The following is a 6,419-nucleotide window of genomic DNA, read 5'->3' as shown; positions in this document are numbered from 1 at the left end:
TGCTCCACCCCGAGCCCTCCTGACTTATGGACCTGGCCGGCCTGCCTGCCCCAGCAAGCACTGCCTAGCTCATCTCTCATCCACCAGATTTTCCCCAGTAATGGCTAGGAAAGAGGACTGGGGTCTCGAAGTGATGATGACAAGGCGAGTAGTTTACCAGTGTCAGTGTATCCTGGTGATCTTACTAAGTATATTGATGGTTTGATGATTAGATGGGTTCCCATTTGGTAAATGGCGTCTTAGCTACGTCTCTTCGTTGTATATCAACTGACTGTTATATTTCTTGTATTTCCCATGATGGTGTGGTTATTACACGAAAGTGCACTTGGGAGCTTATCGTGTTTCATTTTCCCCGTGGACTCATGAGAATAAACTTGATCACGCGCAAAATTGTGATCTTTCCAATATATATATATATATATATATATATATATATATATATATATATATATATATATATATATATATATATAAAGTGACCGACAGGACATGGCGAAAAATACACCTGTCGTAGATAACTCAAGTGAAAGGAAAATATGACAAGAAAAAAACATGAAGAAATTTCCCAGAGCTCCCCAAGTATTTGTAGACTTGACTCAAAGGTTTGAAAGGTTATTAGCAGAGAGATGCACAGCTTCGGTGTAGGAGGGAAGAAGGATGTATTATAACGGTCAGTCCTCGTGTGGCTGGTCTCATCACAGATACAGTGGGAAAAAGCAGGTAGACGCGAGTCGTGGGTTCAGGTCTTTGTGGTGGCAGGGACACATGCAGACATTTCACGAGAGCAATGGTAGTACCTGCAGGATAGAGACAGGACAGCAACGTTGTTGTGGACAGAGATGTGTGGCTGAAGTGATGTCAGGAGAATTAGTGCAACAGAGGAGTTGTGAATTCACTTTGGCTGATAAAGAGGTCAAGGAAGAGCCACCCCACTGTGTCGAATTAGACCCCCTGAAGATAGAGAGAAATGATTGAGGATGCAATACAGTTTCCCTCCCCAGCACTTGGGAGGCAGATTTTGCAGTTTTCACGTGACTTTTCGTGAATAGAGTGGAGGCTGTGGTTATGCCCAACACATGTTATTGCAGTAATGAAATGTATTTTGAAGTTGTTAAAAAGGGGAAAAATAATGATATTTAGAAAGATGAATGTATTGGTAGACATTGCATTATCGAAATGAACCTCATTTGTGGTTCCCCATTCCAAGGTCTTGGATCTTGCACAGGTCGGGATTAAGAGAGAGGTGCTCTGTGCAAGAACGAGTACGAGTCATTGAGTGAGTAGGGTAGGAGAAATGAGTTGTAGTCAGCAGAGTGGAGCCACCATTGGTAGAATAAGAGGGAGAAGTCGGTCCATCTGTGGCTGCTGCTGCTGCTGCTGCGGTTGACCGGCGAGAGGAAGCTGTGCACAAGAGAAACAGAAAAGTTAGAGAAAGTCGAGAATTCAAGGACTTAGGCCTCATATGAGAACGGGAACTTTGTAGGGGGACTGAACTCTGCAGAACTGTCATTCCCATCACAGGTGTCGGTCGAAGGCTGGCCGGGTGACAGAGACGCCCTCAGGGTTCCACAGGTTACTCTGCTCTCTATAATGTCCGGTTTTTCTTAGGTAACGCCCGCCGAAGGCAATGGAGATTTGGCTGATAAAGATGGCGTCTCTCTTTAGTGTCTCCCGGTCTGTCATAGAGCGGCAGCTTAAATGCCTCGAACGAGACGAACATTAAAACAGCAAATGGATTTGAATAATATATGACACTACGTTCTCTCGTGTATTTCCATGAGGCATTTTCACTTGTGAATATCATAGGTTTATAGGAATGAGTTCCTACTTCAGTTTGTATAGCTCTTTGCTGATCTGCTCTTTCCGTGTTTATTTATTTTATTTATTCTTTTGCTGTTGTGCATCGAACTATTGTGACCACGACCCTCTGGTATGAGGCCCTGGCCTTTGACCTGACCTACTAGGGTCAGGTCACAGACCAGACCATCGTGCGTGCCCATTGGTCGCGCCAGCCAACCCGCTCAAGGATCTTACCGACGAGTCCTTCCCAGTGGGTCAACCACCAGACCATATGGAAAGCGGTGTGATGGTTACTATATGGTACACTGCTGGTGTTAGCTGGATTCGGTTTTGTGTGTCACATGACGATCGCCGGATGCTGATATATTGGTAGTTTTTTTTTTTTTTTAAGTCGCCTGCTTCGCCTAAGAGGATTACGGAGCCCAGCCTGGGTTGTGCGGGACGTGGGACGTTACTGGTCGTGTCCCAGAGGCTGTACGGTGTATATATATATATATATATATATATATATATATATATATATATATATATATATATATATATATATTCTTTCTTTCTTTCATACTATTCGCCATTTCCCGCATTAGCGAGGTAGCGTTAAGAACAGAGGACTGGGCCTTCGAGGGAATATCCTCACCTGGCCCCCTTCTCTGTTCCTTCTTTTGGAAAATTAGAAAAAAATACTTCCCACGTATTCCCTGCGTGTCGTAGAAGGCGACTAAAAGGGAATGGAGCGGGGGGGGGCTGGAAATCCTCCCCTCTCTTTTTAAATTTTCCAAAAGAAGGAACAGAGAAGGGGGCCAAGTGAGGATATTCCCTCAAAGGCTCAGTCGTCTCTTCTTTAACGCAACCTCGCTAACGCGGGAAATGGCAAGTAGTATAAACATATATATATATATATATATATATATATATATATATATATATATATATATATATATATATATATATATATATACACACACACACACACACACACACACACACACACACACACAGAAGGATGTGAATGAAGTTTCTCTTCAGTTTATCCTTGACAGAGGAGAAAATGGCAATTTTGTTCGATGATAGAAAATGAAATCAACAAATTCTTTTGATAATTTGATCTCTGGGTTTTTGATGTCGCTTGGTTTCCCCAGGAAGTAATGAAAGGCGAGACGTAAATGTGGCTGTATCTTCTAACCTCAGCCGTAGGGTATTGACCCTACAAATGTTGTGGAGGAGATATTCGGGAGAAAGTCGTCCATGGCTCCATGAAGCAAATTGGTTGGTTAGATGTCACGCCTTTCAGCAGAAAACGATTTGTTGGTTGACGTCACGCCGTTCAGCAGAAAACGATTTGCCGATGATACACGTCACGCTGGTTAGCAGAACGCAGCTGGGTTGGTGGACGTCAAGCGCGATGGTCAGCTGAAGGCTGCTTGATCATGTGGAGAGGTGGTCTACATGCTACATACGACGCACCTGGTTGGTGGTCATGCGTTGCGCATAACAGCTGGAGAATTGGTGGTGAGCGAACGACGATTTTTCTTAGTTTGTCCTTGGTGCTATCTCGCTGGCGTGGGAAACGGCAAACATCTATTGAAGAAAAGAAAAGAATATATCTATATATATATATATATATATATATATATATATATATATATATATATATATATATATATATATATATATATATATATGTATATATATATATATATATATATATATATATATATATATATATATATATATATATATATGTATATATATATATATATATATATATATATATATATATATATATATATATACGTGATAGAGGATATCATATATCTCTTTTTTCGTAAATCTTTCGTTTCGTCACTAACCATTTTGTTCTGTTTTTATTAAACTTTCAGTTGTTCGAATATGAAGCTTGAACGGATGACGTATGAATATTGAATTTATATATATATATATATATATATATATATATATATATATAGTTATCATACTTGATCGCCGTTTCTCGCGTCAGTGAGATAGCGCCAGGAAATAAACCAAGAAAGACCCATCCTTTCATATACACATGCATATATACATATATGCATATACATGCACGTACATATCATATATACATATACATATCAACATAGACATATGTATATATATTCATACTTTCTCTCCCTCATCCATTTCTGGTGCCACCCCGGCCCACAGGAAACAGCATCGCTACCCCTTGCGTTAGCGAGGTATCTCCAGGAAATACTGAAAAATACGCTTACACTGAGTCTCTATCTGTGATGTGTAATGCACCGATACCACAGCTCCCTGTGCGCGTCCAGACCCCACAGACCTTTCCATGGTTGACCCTAGACTTTTCACATGCCCTGGTTCAGTCTGTTGACAGCACGCCGACCACAGTATACCACATCGTACCACTTCACTCTATTCCGTGCGCGCCTTTCACCCTCCTGCTTGTCCAGGCCCCGATCGCTCAAAATATTTTTCACTCCACTCCATCACCTTCAATGTGGTCTTGAGCTTGTTGTTACCTCCACCTCTGACATATATATATCCTCTCTGTCAATCTTTCCTCTCTCATTCTCTCCATATGTCCAAACCATTTCAGCACACCTGCTGTCTCAACCACGCACTTTTTATTACCACGTATTTCTCTCACCCATTCATTACTTACTCGATCAAAGTACCTCACACCACATATTGTCCTTAAATATTTCTTATAATATATATATATATATATATATATATATATATATATATATATATATATATATATATATATATATATATATTACATTTGTGGATGACTGGATTTATAATTTGTAGTTTCAACCAAAGATGATAACGTTTGTGTTTATATTGTGGAGTATGATGTGTTTGGTCCGGGTTACTTGTCTGACCTCCCTCCACCGTCGGCTGAAGATGCATTTTCTTGGAGGAAGGGCAGCCGCTGCTCAGGTCGCATTATATATTCATAACCACGCTGGAAAAATTCATGGTACGAAAAAAAAAATGGGTTGGTTTGTCTATATTTAGATCACATAAAAAAGAAATAATACAAAGTATTAGAGAATATATAAAGTTCTTTATATTTTTTGTTACTTTATGTTTAAGGTCGTAAAGTTGAACCCTAACTCCGGCTTACAATGTGTGTCATTAGTGCTCAGAGGTTGGGTTCAGCCCCCAGGAAGCCGCGGCATTCTCTAATAGGGAACGTGTCTCCCTCGGTAGCATCATACTCTCTCCTCACCTTTGGCTTCCCTCGTATAGGATATTGGGGCCACATCATCAATGACGGGTGTCATTTTGACTTTTAACCCCACCTCCTCCTCCTCCCTCCTGCTCCTCCTCCTCCATCACCTGCTGCTTATCATAGTCTTGCCCCCGCCAGCCTACCTGTCCTCTCTCCCCCGTCAGACTCGGGACAGTGCAGACCTCATGACACACCAACACCAGAGTGTCGTCAGCTTGGCCACCGCCGCAGCTGGAACCTCTCCCGTCTCTTGCCTAAATGTTTACTGATTCATATTTGAGCAACATTTATCTCGTGTTCATGTTTTGCCAGGGCTTTCCTACCTGTAGTTACCATGCTCAGATGTAAACACTGGAAGAACAAGTAGAACTTCGAGGAAATTATTTGGTAGAAATGTGTTTTGTGTGACAAAGCACAAAGGAATTTTCTCATGTTTGATGTTTGTGTGGGATATATTAGGTCAGTCGTCTACAGCCATATATATGTACTAGTTTACAAACGTGTGATAGTCACATTTATCACTTGTTTGCACGGTAACATATGTAGCCTTTTTGTTAGAATGTGCACACACTCATCCGCATGAGGAAAGTACAGCAAGAGCAGATGTATTACAGTTATTGCATGTGGGCGAGGAGTATGTGCTACTGGAAGCTGAGGGTTGTGTGTGTCGCTAGCGGGTAGAGCGAAGGTGCTCCACTCTCCATCCGGGGCGGAGTTAGGGTGTGGCTGAGGAGAGTGTCGTCATTGGCGATGGAGGGAGGATGATGCGTCATTGGTCTGGGGGTGAGGGAGGGGATGTCACTGGAGGGAGTACTTAGGGAAGCCAGATGATCAGAGGCCCTGATGGTCCCTGACGAGGGTGTGGTTGGAGACGGGAGGGTAAAGCAGAAGGCTCCTCCTCGCCAACCACTCCCCTCTCATACCAGGAAAGGTAGTATATATATATATATATATATATATATATATATATATATATATATATATATATATATATATATATATATATTTTTTTTTTTTTTTGTCGCTGTCTCCCGCGTTTGCGAGGTAGCGCAAGGAAACAGACGAAAGAAATGGCCCAACCCACCCCCATACACATGCATATATTTGTATTATATATATATATATTATATATATATATTTATATTATATATTTATCCGGTGTATATCAACTGACTTGTATTTCATTCTTGTGTCTCCCCTGATGATGTGATCATTACACGAAAGTGCACTTGGGAAGTTATCGAGCTTCATTTTCCTGTAGTAAGAAAGCAATATATATATATATATATATATATATATATATATATATATATATATATATATATATATATATATATATATATATATATATATATATATATATATATATATATTTTATTTA

At 40.5% G+C, this 6,419-nt stretch overlaps 1 protein-coding gene across 1 annotated transcript in view; it reads left to right on the top strand.

Annotated features, from left to right (window-relative positions):
- The window catches only part of Plod (procollagen lysyl hydroxylase), a 230,558-nt gene that overhangs the window by 53,337 nt on the left and 170,802 nt on the right, over positions 1-6,419 (top strand). The gene's annotated exons all lie outside the window — the stretch shown is intronic.

The sequence above is a fragment of the Panulirus ornatus genome, chromosome 5 (assembly GCF_036320965.1).
Source record: "Panulirus ornatus isolate Po-2019 chromosome 5, ASM3632096v1, whole genome shotgun sequence".
NCBI classification, from domain to species: Eukaryota; Metazoa; Arthropoda; class Malacostraca; order Decapoda; family Palinuridae; genus Panulirus; species Panulirus ornatus.
This window is presented reverse-complemented; position numbering and strand designations above follow the sequence as displayed.